Source organism: Carlito syrichta, unplaced genomic scaffold, assembly GCF_000164805.1.
Source record: "Carlito syrichta isolate Samal-C Ts95f unplaced genomic scaffold, Tarsius_syrichta-2.0.1 Scaffold303625, whole genome shotgun sequence".
In the NCBI taxonomy this organism is placed as follows: Eukaryota; Metazoa; Chordata; class Mammalia; order Primates; family Tarsiidae; genus Carlito; species Carlito syrichta.
Window position 1 is genome coordinate 318,590 of NW_007247721.1, and position 16,299 is coordinate 334,888.

Genomic DNA, 16,299 nt, shown 5'->3' on the forward strand with positions numbered 1-16,299 from the left:
GCCTCCCTAAACTTCTCTTCCCAGGCCAGGCTCAGGCCTCTGGGGCCTCAGTCCTCACTGCCCTCTTGCCCTGCTCGGCCCTCCAGAGGAAAGAGGACAGGGAGCCTGTCCTCACTCTGTGACCCAGCAATCCCACTCCTGAGATCCCCTGCAGACAGGAATGAGGAGGCCACCAAAGACAAGTGCAGAGCAAGAACGTCAGAGCAGCTTTACTCTCTATTGTCAAGACTAGAGCCTCCCAGCTGGCCCCTGTGACAGATTCATCATGTGGAATACTATGCTGCCAGGAAAAAGAGTGAACTATTGACCTGGACAATGACATGGAAAAATCTTGGTAACAGGATATTGGGCATAAACAAGGCTGACACAGAAGAGTATGCCCCGTGTGATTCTACTCATGTGAGCTTCGAAATTGCTGATTCAAAGCATATACAGTCTCCTGGAAAACCTTGTCCCAGCCTAGTTGGTGCTGTAACTGCAGCTTCAGCGTTCCACTGTTGTGTGAGCCAGCTGCTTCAGGATAGTGGGGAACATGGTAACAACACAAATTCCTTGAGTATGGGCCCATTGCCACAGGTCTTTGGCTGTGAAGTGAGCTTCTCCATCAGAAGCCATGGGGGGATGGGATTAACAGTAGCAAATATCTGACTGGGGAAGGGGAAACACCTCTTATCAACAGGGTGCCTGAATGAAACATAATTGTACACCTAACCCTTAACTGTACCCCACAAAACCATAATAAAAAATATTGATTAAAAAAAAAAAGAAGCCATGCTGTGTCAGACAAGGCACTCTGTAAGTCCATGGATGATAGTTTGGGCAGAAGAACTGTATGCAGAGAAGGCAAATCCATGTCAAGAGTGTCTATTCCAATAAGAACAAAATGCTGTCTCTCTAATGCTGAAAGTGGTACAGTGTAATCAATCTGCTACCAGATGGCTGGCTGATCACCCCAGAGAATGGTGCCATATCAGGGAATCATTGTTGGTCTCTCTGCTGGCAGATTGGACATTCAGCAGTAGCTGTGCTAGGTTAGCCTTAGTAAGTGGAAGTCCATGTTGCTAAGCCCATGCATAACCCGCATCCCTGCCACCATGGCCCCTTCATTCATGAGCATATTGGACTATGACAAGGGGTGGCTGGGAAAGAGGCTGACCAGTATCCCCAGGGCAGGTCATCCTATCTGCTTGATTATTAAAGTCCTCCTCTGCTGAGGTCACCTTTGGTGAATGTCCATGTAGGCCACAAATATCTTCACATTTTTTTGTCCAGAGAGTTCTATACACATACTTCTTTCTTAAATGTAGTCACCAATGTTCCAATCATGCTCCTCCCAAGTCCCTGACCATCCAGCCAAACCATTGATTGATTGACCATGGCCCATGAATTGGTATACAATCGCATATCTGGCCATTTCTCTTCCAAGCAAAGTGCACAACCAGGTGTACTGCCCAGAGTTCTGCCCATTGGAAAGGCTTCCCTTCCCCACTGCTCTTCAGGGGAAAGGCTCTTGCTGCAGCTGTTCACTTCTGGGTGGTGCCTGCATGTCCTGCAGCACCCGCTGTAATCCAGGCTTCAACTTTCTCTTCCTCTATTATCTGACTGTAGGGAATGCCTCATGAGGCCATAGCTGCAGGCTGGGAGAGAAGTCAGCATCCAGGAGTGGGATCATGGGTTCCGGGGCCACTTCTTCATGTAACATCCTCGTGCCTTCAGAACTTGCTTGGGTCTGATCTCATATATGCTACTTCCATCTGATACTGGAGTTCTGCTGTGCATGCCCAACTCTATGACTTGGTGGGCCAGATGACACCCAGGCCATGATGGGCAGCTTAAGTGACATGTAAGTTGGTGGCACTTGTTCCAATGTTCAGTCTCTGCTTAGGCTCAGGAACAGGCCAAGAGCTGGCTCTTAAAGGACAGTGACGATCTGTGGTCCTAGGATGGCAGGGCTTTGCTCCAAAATCCTAAGGGCCTGTTCTGTGAATCATCGCAGTGGCCTGCCAAAGATTTCAAGGACTGTCCCCATCCGCCACTAACACCTCAAGCACCACTAGATCTGCTGGATCATGTGGCCCAAGTGGCAGAGCAGCTTGCATGACAACCTGTACCTGTTGCAGGGCTTTCTTCTATTCTAGGCCCATTCAAAACTAGCAGCTTTTCAGGTTAATCAGGAAATGGGTCAGAGTAACACAACCCAATGAGGAATAAGACACTCACTAGGCATTGTGCTTCTTTCTTGGTTGTAGGAGGATCCTAATTCTTTTTTTTTTTTTTTTTTTTTTTTGAGGTGGAGTCTCACTCTGTTGCCCAGACTGGAGTGCAGTGGCATGCTCCCAGCCACCGCAGCCTCGACCTGCTGAGCTCGGGCGATCTTTCCGCCTCAACCTTCCTAGAAGCTGGAACGACAGGCGCATGCTACCATGCTCAGCTAATTTTTGATTAATTGCAGAGGTGAGGTCTCGCCAAGTTGCCTGGGCAGGTCTCGAACCCGCGGGCTCAGGCAATCCTCTCACCTCGGCTTCCCAAAGCACTGGGATAACAGGCTGAGCCATCAAGCCCGGCTGAGAATCCTAATTCTTTAACTTAGAAGGGATATATTGACAGGCACCACTCCACTGCACCCTAGAAATTTCAAAAAAGGCACCAGCATTTTTGTCAGATTTATTCCCCGTACTCTGATATGTAAATGTCTTACCAATAAGTCTAGAGTGTTGACTAATTCTTGCTCACTGAGTCTAATCAGCATGATTAATCAGTGTAATGGATCAGTGTGATGTCTTGTGGAAGGGGAAGGTGGTCAAGGTCCCTATGGATTAAATTATGGCAGGGCTGGGGTGCTGATATGCCCCTGAGGTCGGACTGTGAAGGTGTTTTGCTGGCCTTGTCAGTGAAAACAAAGTGCTCTGGTGGGCCTTATGGACAGGAGTAGGAAAAACAAGCATTTGCCACATCAACAGTTACATATGAGATATCACGGGGTGGATATCCATAGGATTCTGTTTCTTTGGAGTCACTTGCAGTACATGGTGGGGTGGACATAACCCTGTGTCCCACCCTCCCTATTCCTGATCTTGGCCCCAAGTGACTGACTTTTTTTGTTTCCCAGAATAAAAAGAAGTCCTCAAAGGAAAATGTTTTGCCAGTGTGAAAGAGATGAAATGAAAAAAAATAAAGAAGCATGAAAAGGAAACAAAGTTGATGAGTTCAAAAGCTGTTTGGAGCAATGGAAAAAGCATCTTGATAGGTGTATTGCATCAAACTGAGAGTATGCTGAAGGTAACTGAAGTTTAAACATGTAAGAATAAATGCACAATTTTTAATAAATAAATTCAGGGTTTTTGGGTCTTCCCTTGTAGCTCAAATAAGAATTAGTAGGCTTTCCTTCTATTTCACTTTTATGAATATCATAGGACACATTCTAGGGACACTATGATCAACTATCCGATGCCATAGGTCTTTGCAAGCCAGACTGTTCTGATTATTGCTTTGACTCTTCTTTCCATGACGGTAGCCATGTCTACTTGCTTCTGGCAATTAAGTGCTGCCACCTGGCCTCTATCTTTCTGGGATTCAGTTATTCCTATTGCATTTAGTTTTCCCAATTTAGTGACAGCAGTTTCCACTGTAATTCTGACCTATAAAGAACAATTACATAGCATTTCAAGGATGCTAGGGTCCCCTTCACAAATTTATTCCTCACAATTAAGGTGAAAAGGGTGCCTTCTGAACCCCCCTCAGAGTACGTGAGTAGCTCTTAGATGACAAGCCCACTCTAACACCTCCATCTCCCCATATCCGTCTTTGGATACCTTCCTTACAGTATGTCAAGGAAGGTCTCTCATTTTAGCCTTATTTACTGTAGTCCACCTTTTGGTCCATGTGTCAGTCAACCAATCAAACATACTGTTAGAACGCTTTTTATGTCCCCAAGCTACAATATTAAATCCAGGATCTCTGCTTAGTGAGCCATATTAATACATTCCTCCTGATCTAACATTATGTTTCTTTCACCATTACTTCGCACCCATAATATCCATTCATTTCCACACATATTTCCCAGATTTCTATCTGTATAAATTGGGGGGGAAACCCATAGTTTTTTGTTGTTTTTTTTTTTAGTGTAGCATATTTTCCTCATGGATCATACTTTGTACCCCACCTTTGAGACCTGTTGAGATTTGAGTCTAGGTATGGGTCTAGAAGCAAAGATAAGTGATGGGTTTGGGTCCTGAAAAGAATTAACAGTGTTTTGCAAGACATTACCTGGGGTTGAGGAGGAAGCACATTACATGTTCTTCAGTCAAAGAACTAAATTTCTTAGGCAGGGAAAGAAGGGCTGCTTCTGTTGGCAAAAAGAATTCAACAGAATTTAGAGGTTCAATATCTCCAGTTTCATTGGAATCTTCCCATATATCCTCATTCCAGTTTTCGGGATCCCATTCTTTCACAACCAATGCCCTCACTTTAAAAGCAAACATCATGCAAAGTTGGGAATTCATTTTGCTTTGTAATTCATCCACTCACAAGATGAGATTCTAGGCTTGATTTTCAGAAATCTCAGCCCTGTGGCTATAGGCAACATGGATTTCGGGGCAAATACAGAATATTTTAGGTAATTAATGCAGAGCTCGAGTTAGGAATTTGAAGTATGAATTCATTATTTTGTTTCCCTATTTTCTTTAACACAGTTAGTGACAACCACTCAATGCCATTATACTTCTTTTGACTAAAATATTCTAAGGTAGCAAATATTTGGCTACCCAGACAGTCTCAGTCTTTATGTATTTGATTACAAATTTCCAACAGCAATAATCTGAATAGCTCTTTGCTACATCTTGCCATGAATTGGTGTTGTCTTCTTTATCATTGAAAATAGGGTCATTATTGCATTCAAATCTAAGATTAGATAGCCAAGAACCAATTCAAATAACCTATTCATAAGATTCTGTTTCTCTGGAGCCACTTGCAATACTGACATCTGTATCAGTCAGGATTCAAACAGAGAAGAAGGTCCAATAATACACATTTGACACTTAAATTTGCTAATCATGCTTGCAATTAAATGATTATGAAGCTCTAAATCTTGATTGAATGTCAGAATGAGCTATACTGAATATATTGTCAAAGCAAATAGTGAAGAGACAAATATACCATCAGGATTAGAGTGAAATAAAGACATACTACTGCATATTTAGAGTCTCAACTTAAACATAGAATGCATCTTCCAGAAATTATTCTGGGGCAAAAAGTGTCATATTGACAGTCATTCTCCATCAAGAAGAACTTCTTTTGGAAGCTTAAGATAATTAAAATATTGTTATTTATAGATAACTATTATTATGGGAATTTTTCTTTGTTTTTTGTTGTTGTTTGTTTGAGTTGGAGTCTCACTGTCACCCAGACTAGAGTGCAGTGCCGCTCCCGGCCACTACAGCCTCGACCTGCTGGGCTCTGGCTCCTTCCGCTTCAGTCTTCCAAGTAGTTGGAACTACAGGCACGCGCTACCACACCTGGCTAATTTTTTTTTATTTATTGTAGAGATGAAGTCTCGCTAAGTTGCCCAGGTGAGTCTCGAACCCGCAGGCTCAGGCAATCCACTCACCTCAGCCTCCCAAGGCGCGGGATTACAGGCTGAGCCACCGAGCCCAGCTTCTTTTTTTTTTTTTTTTTTAAGTCAGGGTCTGACTCTATTGCTCAGACTAAAATGCAGTGGCATGATCACAGCTCACTGTAGTCTCCACTTCCTGAGTTCAAGCAATCCTCCCACTTCAGCCTCTCAAGTAGCTACAATATAGGCACACACCACTATGCTCAACTCATTTTTTTGGTTTTTTGTACAGACAAGGTCTCACTATGTTGCCTAGGCTGATCTTGAACTCCTGGGTTCAAGCAATCCTCTCTCCTCAGCCTCCCAAAGTACTGGGATTACAGGCATAAGCCACCATACCCAGCCTTTTCTTTTTTTTATAAATCTAACTGTTCACTATTTTATCTGTTTGGATAAAGTATCATTTTTTGTTTTGGTTTCTGTGTCAGCATTCTCCAGATGTACTACTACCTTACAACTGAAGACTTTATTGAAATAATTGTAGACTCACATGCAGCTGTAAGAACTAATACAAACAGATCCCGTGTATGCTTTGCTCAGTATCTCTTAATGGTGACATCTTGCAAAACTATAGTACTGCATCACAACCAGGATATTGGCACTGAAACAATTTACCATCATACGCAGATTTCTCCAGTTTTATTTTCACTCATTTGTGAGTGTGTATGCATGTGTGTGTCTGCGTGACTTGGTTCTATATGATTTTATCACATGTGTAGGTTTATGGATCCACCAACTTAATTAAGATACAGAACAGATTCCTCTTTTACCCTTTTATAACTACATTCACCTCTCATCCCTCATCTGTTTCTTAACCCCTGGCAACTACTAATCTGTTTTCTATTTCTATAATTGTCACATCTCAAAAATGATATATAAATTTAATCGTATAGTATGTAACCTCTGGGGACTGACCTTTATTTGTCTGTCGTCATTTCCTGGACCTGGACATTCAGTCAAGTTGTTGGATGTATCAATAGTTCATTTCCTTTTATTGCTGGTTATTACACCAGTTTGTTTAGCCACTCACTTGCTGAAGACCTTATAAAGTGCATTGAAATTGTCCTTCTTCTAGTTTCTGGAAGACAGTGTGTGGAATTAGTGTCAATTCTTCTTTAAATATCTGGTAGAATTCTCCAATGAAGTCATCTGGACTTGGAGATTTCTATTTTGAGAGCTTTTTACTTACAGACACAACTTCTTTAGTAGTTAGAAAACTGTTGATATTATAGATGCAATCTTGGTTAAGTTTTGTGTAGTTTGGGGTGGTAAAGGAATTAGTTTATTTCTTCTAAATTGCTGAACATATGAGTGTAAAGTTATTCCTGATAGTCGTATGTTAGCCTTTTTATAATGGTAGGAACTGTAGTGATGTTCCCTATTTCATTTATAATACTGGTGAATTTTTTCTTCTCTCTTTATTGTTGTCAGTCTTGCTACAGGTTTAATAGTTCAACTGATTTTTTTCAAAGAATCAGTTTTTTGTTTTATTGATGCTTTCTAACTTTTATATTCTCAATTTCATTAATTTCTGATTTTTTTTTCTCTTATATATTTTACTTCCTTTTGGTTTATTTGCTTTTTTTTTTTTTTTTTTTGAAAAAGCAGGATTTATTGAAGACAGAAAAGTTTCCAGAGTGGGAGGGGACTCCAAGGGGTTACCTGTTTTGCTCTTTTTTTTTTAGCTTGTTGAAGTAGAGACTCAGATGATTAATTTGAGACATTTCTTTCCTTTTTTTTTTTTTTTTTTGAGTTGGAGTCTCACTCTGTCGCCCAGACTGGAGTGCAGTGGCCGCTCCCGGCCACCGCAGCCTCGACCTGTTGGGCTCCGGCGATCCTTCCGCCTCAGCCTTCCAAGTAGCCGGAATTACAGGCACGTGCTACCACGCCCGGCTGATTTTTTGATTTATTGTAGAGATGAGTTCTCGCTGCCCAGGTGGGTCTCCATCCCACGGGCTCAGGCAATCCACTCACCTCAGCCTCCCAGAGGCGCGGGATTACAGGCTGAGCCACCGAGCCTAGCTGAGACATTTCTTTCTAATGGAAGCATTTAGTGCTATAAATTGTGTTCCCAGTAATGTTTTAGTTGAATCACATATATTTCGATTGTTTTTCTTTTAAATTATCCTGCTTGACCTATGGATTATGTAAAAGTATGTTGCTTAATTTCCAAGTGTTTAGAGATTTTCCTGTTGTTTTTCTCTTATTGTTTTCTAGTTTGATTCAATTACAAGGAGAGAACACAATCTGTACTATTTAAATTTTTTAAGAAAACTTTGAGGATTGTTTTTAGCCCAGGATATGTCATATTTTGATGACTGTTGCACAGGTACTTCCAAACAGCATTCTGCTGTTGTTGGCTGGAGTGTACCATAAATGTTCAGTAGATTCTGTTGCTCAATTCTTTTACTTTACTGCTGATTTTCTGTTTAGTATTTCTATCAGTTGCTAAAACAAGAATGCTAAAGTCTCCAACTATAATTGTGGATTTGTCTATTTCTTCTTTCAGCTCTACCAGTTTTTCCTCATGCATTTTGAGGCTATATTGCATAGTTAAACCATTATGTATTCTTGGATTTTTTTTTCCATTATGTAATGGCTCTCTTTGTCTCTAGTATTTCTTTGCTCTGAAGCCTAACTTTAGCTGATATTTATATAGACACTACTACATTTTTAAAAAGAATATTTGCATGTTATTATCTTTTCTAGTCTTTTACTTTCAACCTACCTACGTCATTGAAGTTAAAATGAGGTCCTTGTAAACAACATACAGTTGTGTGGTATAATTTTATCCACTTTATCCATTGACTTAAACGTCACATCTTATATAAAGATTGACTGCAATATCACTGAATTAAATGTAAAACATCAAGCTAAAACAACTTTTTTAAAATAGGGGAAATCCTTAGGATCTAGGAAGGGGCAAAGAGTACTTATACTTGACACCAAAAACGGATCCAAAATAACCAAATTGATGAATTGAACTCTATCAAATTAAAACTTTTTGCTCTCTTAAAGACTCTACTAAAATGTTAAAAAGACAAGCTAATAACTGGAAGAAACTATTTACAAACCACATAACAACAAAGCAATAGCATCTCAAATATATAAAGACTCTCAAAACTCCCAAAAAATCAATGGAAAAAAATCCCAGCAAATCAATTAGAGAATGATAGCAGTTGACAAATAAGCACATGAAAAGATGTTCAAATCAGTATCATTTGCCATCAGGGAAATGCAAATTAAAGCCAGAATGGAGTGTAGTTGCATACCTAATGAATGGTTAAATGAAAAATAGTGACACCAAATGCTGGCAAGGATGTGAAAGAACTCCTGATAGGAATATAAAATAGTATAGCCACTCTGGAAAATAGTTTGGCAGTTCATTTTAAGCCTAAAAATGGAATTACCAGACGATCCAGTAATTGTTCACTTGTCCATTTATCTTAGAAAAATGGAGACTTATGCCACACTAAAAACTTGTACCTGAATGTTCATATCTGCTCTATTTGTAATGGCTTGAAACAGTTCAGCTATTTTTCAATGGGTGAATGACTAAACTGTGGTACATCCATACCATGGAACATTACTCAACAATGAAAAGGAATGAACTTGGTTATACACAACACCCTGAATGAATCTACAACATATTATACTGAGTGGAGGAAAAAGGTAATTACAAAAAGTTATATGCTATGTGATTCCATTTCTACAATATTCTCGAAATGACAAAATTATCTAAACGGAGAACAGATGAGTTGTTGCTAGGACCAGGAATGGGGTGAGAAGAACAGAATTGGATGTAACTGTAAAACTGTAACATGAAGGATCTCTTCTATATCTGGACTGTGTCAATGTCAATATCCTGGCTGTGACACTGTACTGCAGTTTTTCAAGATGTTACCATTAGAAGAAACAGTGTAAAAGTGTACAAGGATCTTTCTGTCTCCTTTCTTACAACTGCATGTGAACTTACAGTTATCTCAAAAGAGAATACTTAATTTAAAATAATCAACAATGTAACAATATGATATTTTCCACTGGCCACTCCTTCAGTCCTGCCTATTGCAGCTGGAGAGCACAACCAACTCTGGAAACTTTTGTCCTGACCTGGGGCTCCCCTCCATGGTACCAATCCTTGATCCCAGAACCAATGAACTCCAACTAGAAAACTGTGAGACATTATCTCAAAAACTGCCGGCTAGCAAGTCAGCCCAGGAATGCAGCAGAACCTCCTCCACAAACCTGTGCCTTGGACAGCACAATGCTCACAAACCCAGGACAAATGGACTCTGAGGGGAAATGGGCTAAAAAGGAGGACTTTCCTGCCAAGGTTACATTCCTCTTGGAGAAGGCACTTAGACCGTTCAGAAATTATTGCCTCTGCCTCTGCCTGCTAGTTTATCTCATCCTGTGGAAAAGTTGCCAACAACACATCTGGAAGCAAAAGAAGAAGTTGCTCTGCTGGTGAATGGTCAGAGAGGGCAGTCTGGGACCCGTGTCACCCCCTGCCTGGGAAGCTCCTGGGCTACCAGCTTCGCCACAGCCGCAAACCAAGGTCTGTCCCAATCACCAGCTGGGATTATTCTGCAAGGAACTCTGATTTCTCAAAATATTATCTACTGAGGTGCTGGCATTTGGGAATGTCATCCTTAGGATGGAATAGTCAGGGGAGCTGGGAAGTTACCACCAAGTCATATGACTGGAGCCTCCCCCTAGAAACTGCCAGAAATTGATCTTTGGCCTTACTCACGCTGGGGACAGACAGCTCGTGCATCTCCATCACGCCCCTTAGGCCCAGTGTTGGTTATGTTTTTATTTTGATTATTATTCATTCAACAAGCATGGGGTGGACTCTGAGGCAGTGCAAACCCCTTAGTGATGAGTCAGAAAAAGCTGGGTTCCAGTGCTGTCAGGAAGACTTCAGGGCCGCCTCCTTGGGAAAGATGTGCATGTAATTATTCAACCCAATGTGAAAGCTTCACATCTTCTCCAGTCTTTTCTAGGCATATGTCTTGTTCTGGAAATGTGTGTGACTTTCTATGTTCCCCATATATATGACCATTTTTAAATGCCCAAATTTCCCAGAGAAACTCCTCTGTGCCTCAGACAGTCTGTTTTATATTTTGACTCACAATCTCTCACCCCAGGCTTCTGTGGGCCTTTGGTCTGCCTTCCAGCTTTTTTGAACAGTGCCTCCTGCTTTTCCCAATGGAGTTCCAAGTCAGGCGAGTCAGACCAGTGATCTGTGCAGTCCTTTAGGCATCTCTACGTTAGAACAGACACACAAGAATTTGTGATGTAGCCTGCTCTGCTCCCTTTAGTTTGGTGGTGCCAAATTGGATCTACAGGCCAAGACTGCCACTGCATCAGGAAGGTGGGAGAAGGGTGAATTAAAATCACCACAAAGCATTCTTACTGTTTTGAAAATGGATTTTTCTTACTAGGCATTAACTTGGTTGCGGTAAACCCTTGAGTGCTTTCCAAAGTTCTGACAAAGTGGGTTCTGATAGTTACTGTTTTTATGTGTGTGTGTCTGGTGGGTAAAGAGCTTCCAGTTCATCAATTTTCTGTCAACGTTCCTGAGCATCCTTTCTTGATCCCCTCCTGTCTTCATCCATGTGTGTTGCCATAAAGGAATACCTGAGACCGAGTAATTTCTAAGAAAAGATATTTATTTGGCTTATGGTTCTGCCAGCTGTACAAGGAACATGGTGCCAGCATTCACTTCTGGTGAGGGCTTCAGGGTGCTTCTACTCATGGTGGAAGGGGAGCCAGTGTGTGGTGATCACATGATGAGAGAGGAAGCAAGAGAGAGAGGGAAGAAAGGTGCCAGGCTCTTTTTAACAACCATCTGTCATGGGAACTAATGGAATGAGAACACATTCACTGCTATGAGGATGGCACAAAACCAACATGAGGGATCTATCCCATGACCCAAATACCTCCCATTAGATTCTGCCTCCAGCACTGGGGATCAGATTTCAACATGAAGTTTGGAGTGTCAAATATCTAACGATAACACCTCCTGAGTGTAAGAGAGAATATGGTGCCCAGAAAAGGGCCCTCTGAACCACACCTGACAGATCTGTGCATAGTGTGTGCACTTAATCACCACGGAGACTCTAGTGGATGGATATCATGGTCCCTCATCAAAGGCAAGTCCAAGAAATGCCTGTGCTTGCTAGGAGGGCTTCCTTGAGGATCTGAGGATGAATGTGGGAAGTAATACTGTGCTCAACTAGTTATGTTCACCCAGTAATGGGGTGGGAAGGCAGCACCTGTACTGTATATTTGTTATCTGTGTTCTGTTACCAACTGAGACCCTTTTACATGTGGGTAAATTGAAACCCAGAGAGATTCCTAGGTTCTTGGACCCAGAACCCTGAGTCCCCGCCTTGTGGTGCTTTCTTCATCTGTCTATCATCTATGAATCTATCTGCTATATATTATCATTTATCTATCTACTATCTATCATCTATCTATCTAGCATCTATCATCTAGCTATCTATAAATAAAAGTCTAAAACTATCCATCATCTATTTTTAAATCCATCTATCTTCATCATCATCATCAGCTATCTATCATTTATCTACCTTTCTATCAACTATCAATCAAAACTATTTATTATCATCCATCTTATCTATCAAAATATATCTATTATTTATTATTTAACTATCTATATCTAGCTTCATCATCTATTCATCATTTATCTACTGAAATCTATCATTTGTCTATAAATATCTATCATCTATCAAAATCTATCAACATTTATTATCTATCGATCACCTATCTGTCAAAATGTATCCATTACCTATCATATATCTATTTACCCATTTATCTAGCATCCATGTATCATCTCTCTATTATCTGTCTATTGGATTATGACTGGGACTTCCCCCAATGCTTTCATTCACCAGGTCTATTTGTTCCCTAAAGTTCCCAGGTGACTTGCTGTCCAGGCAAGTCAGAAAAGAACATGCAGGTCTTAGTGGTTCCCTGGTGCTTCTGGTTAAGCCCAGGCCTCAACTCCTAGGAGCACTTCCTGTGTGTTGGAGGCCCCGGCAGCTGGCCCGGATGAGCCTGGATTTCTCTTGTGGTTGTCCCTGTTTCCTTGTTTGCTGGTCACACAGCTCTAGCCAGAGGGTCAGGATTAGGACAGCTCAGGCTTGGGCTTCCTGACCTGGGGTCCCATCCCTAGACTGGATCGCTTCCACTGCCCCTTGCATCCTACAGTGGGCCATGGGTACTGAGGCCTTTCATGTCACTGTGCTTTCACCTACTGCCGCTCCTGTCTGGCAGATACTTCCCTCAGGGCCACTCTCTCTGCCTCTCACTGCCTCATCCTGGAAGCTATTCCTGGTCCCTAGCGTGCAGGGGGTGGGGGAAGGGGTCATAGTGTGGTTTCATGAATGGGTTGATGCAGTGGATGACAGAGTGTGCACATGTTTGCACGTGTGGGATACAGGTGTGCACATGTGCGTGTTCACACATGTGCATTGTTCTAGGGCGCAGAATTCCATCATGTTCTCACAGGAGTCTGGGATCCCCAAGTGTTTAGACTCTGTCCCTATCAGGGCTCAGTGCAGCCTCGATCCCTCCTCTCCAGGGTTCATACCACAGCCAGTTTTGACCCTTACAGCTGTTACACTGTCCTCAATTTTTCTAAAATGGGTCTGGAATGTCAGAGACTCAGAGCTAGTGTTCAGTTATTGTTCACCATAGTCTCCTTAGTGGACCCAAGTGACAGAACCCCAGTCTGATTATTTATCAAACTTAAGCAGATACTGGACACCAGTGAGTTGTTTGTGAAACAATCCCAAGTGGACTGGCTTCAAGTGGCTGGGTCCAGGTGCTCAAGTGATCTTGCCAGGCTGCTGAGTCTCTCCATTTCTGAGCTCCACTTCCTGTTTCTGACTCCCATCTCAGACAGATCTGCCCTGGCAGTCACAGGTGGCCACCAGCAACTCTGGCATTGCCCTGCCCTGACTCAAGCCCCATGCATAACCACAACACTGTGCCAGCCTCTCCAGTGAGGCGGGGCCACTTCTGAGTCAATCAGGGGGTTGGAAAGGGCACAACCTGCTGACTGGCTAGGCCTGATCACACGCTACAGTTTGGAGGTGGAGCCCCATCCCTGCCCCAAGGACTAAGAAGGGAGGAAGAAGGAAGCAAATGACAGTCTGGGTGCAAGAGGCAGGAGTGGATGTGGGGAGGCCAAGACCTAATGTTCACAACAACCACAGCTGATGAAGAACATGCTGATCTCCAAGCACGGTATGCAGTTAAGATGGTTAACTGAAAATGTCGACTTATCTGAGTCACAGGGTGATCAGATATCTGGTCAAACATGATTTCGGGCGTGTTTGTGAGGGTGTTTCTGGATGAAATCAGCGTTCAGATAGGTACGATGATTATGTGTATACCTAACCCTGAATTATACCCCACATCCTTAAAATAACAATTTTTTTTAATGCAAATCAAAACCACAATGGGATTCCACTTCATACGCATTAGAATGACTATCATATAAAAAACTGAAAATAGCAAGAGTTGGTCAGAATGAAAAGCATTCAGAATCTCCGTGCATTGCTGGTGGGACTGTCAATTGGTATGGCTGCTGTGAAAAAGTGCTGTGATTCCTTAAAAAGTTAAACATGGAATTACCATACGATCCAGCATTTCCACCTCTGGAGATACCCCCCAAAAGAACCGAAAACAGAGACTCAAACAGATACCTGTACACTCATGTTTTTCAAAGCATTATTCACAATATCTCAAAGGTGGAAGCAAACCAAGCTTCCACCAACGATTGAATGGACAAATAAAATGTAGTACAGATATACAGTAGAATATTATTCAACCATAAAAAAGGAATGAAATTCTGACACATGCTACAGCATGATGAACCTTGAAGACTTTATGCTAAGTGAAATAAAAACAAAAGGACACATATTGTATGATTCTACTTATATTCTATTTTGAGTTTGCCTATTCTACCCAGGATAGGCAAACTCAGAAATAGAGATTAGCACAGTGGTTACCAGGGGCTGGAGGAGGGGGCAGTGGAGGGTGACTGCTTACTGGGTATATAATTTCAATTTGGGACAGTGAAAAAGTCCTGGATCTGGATGGTGACATTGGTCACACAACATCGTGAATGTTCTTAATGCCCCTGAACCATACACTTTAAAATGGTTCAAATGATACATTTTATGTTACACAAGTTTTGCCATATTTTTTAAAAATTCTGAGAAAGGAAGGGTGGGAGGGAGGGAAGCAAGAAACGAGGGAGAGAGGGAAGGAGGGAGCAGGACACACAGAGCCAGGTGACTGAATTTGTGCCTTTCCCAACACAGGTTCCATATAAATCATCTCTCAGGCTGGGTGTATTCACTTCCAAAGTAAACAAAAGGATATATTAATCCTCAAAGAAGGAAGAAGGAGAGGGAAAGTTTCTCCAGTTTTTACAGTCTTGATTCTTCAAGAGAAGGGGAAATGTGCTTTCTAATTCCAGATGGGAATCCCAGCATTTCACAAGGGGAAATCTACTCTCCGAGTGAAGCATCTCCAGGAATAAACTGACTGTGAGTGGGTGACCATATCTAGCCCTCATCGTCCTGAGCCTCAGCAGTCTGAACTAATTCTCAGGCATCACAAGGGAGGTGGGCCTGCCCGGGTCACAGATGAAGAACCTGAGACTCCAGGCGGCCCCGGGACTTGCTCCAGGCTTTGTACTTCGATACATGGCAAAGTCTGAGATGGAAACCACATCTGCCTGAATGCGTCCCCTTGGAAGTGTGTCAGGGGAACGTCACCAGGGCAGAAGAGGAGCAGGGCTGAATTTGGAGGCAGAAGGTTTGTTCTGTTCTTTGTTCCCAGCTCACTGTTTGCCTTGGTCCGGTCATTTGAAGTCTCTGAGCCTTGTTCTTCTCATCAGTCAAAGGAGGAGCCACCTCCAAGTCTGCAGAAGGCAGATACTTGAGCTGCTGAATATCCACCCTGCAACACTCTTGTGTGGAGACTGATGGTGGCTGGCCCGGTTGCTTTCATGTTGTTGAGGTAAGCACCCTCAGAGAGGCCGTTTCTCTTGGTCTGATGTGTTTTCCACATTTCTAGAAATGTGTGATGGAAATGCCGTGAAGTAAATGCCCATGCAGGAAGAAAGTTGTGGGACTTGTGGTTAACAAGACAGGCAGCCATTTGGTGGCGGCATACAGAGGTGATTTCCTTTCCAGAAAGGGGTAAGACTAAGTTCCTCGGGGAGACCTTAGGGAGCCTGATTACTTGAGGGGGGCAGGAGGAGCAGGCGTGTCTCAACCTCCCCTGGGTAGACTACATAACAGATACCCTGCAAATCAATGTGAGCACTGGCTCTGCCCTCCACTTCCTGCCCTTGCCAGATGTGTGACCAAATCAGGTCATCTCCTTCTCTAAGCTCCCAGTCCTCCTACTCCAGGAACCTTTATGGAACAAAACTTTCCTGGTGTGGCAAACAGTAGTGAGTAGATGGTGTGAGTCTGGCCTGACACCTGTGTGGAGACAACCCCATCTTCTAATTTGGCTGGAAACCACTCCCCCTTGGGGCGCCATTTCTCTAGTTTAAGGGTTTGTTAGTCCACAGATGCATTTTATTTTATTTTTATTTTTTATTTTTTTGAGTTGGAGTCTCACTCTGTCACCCAGAC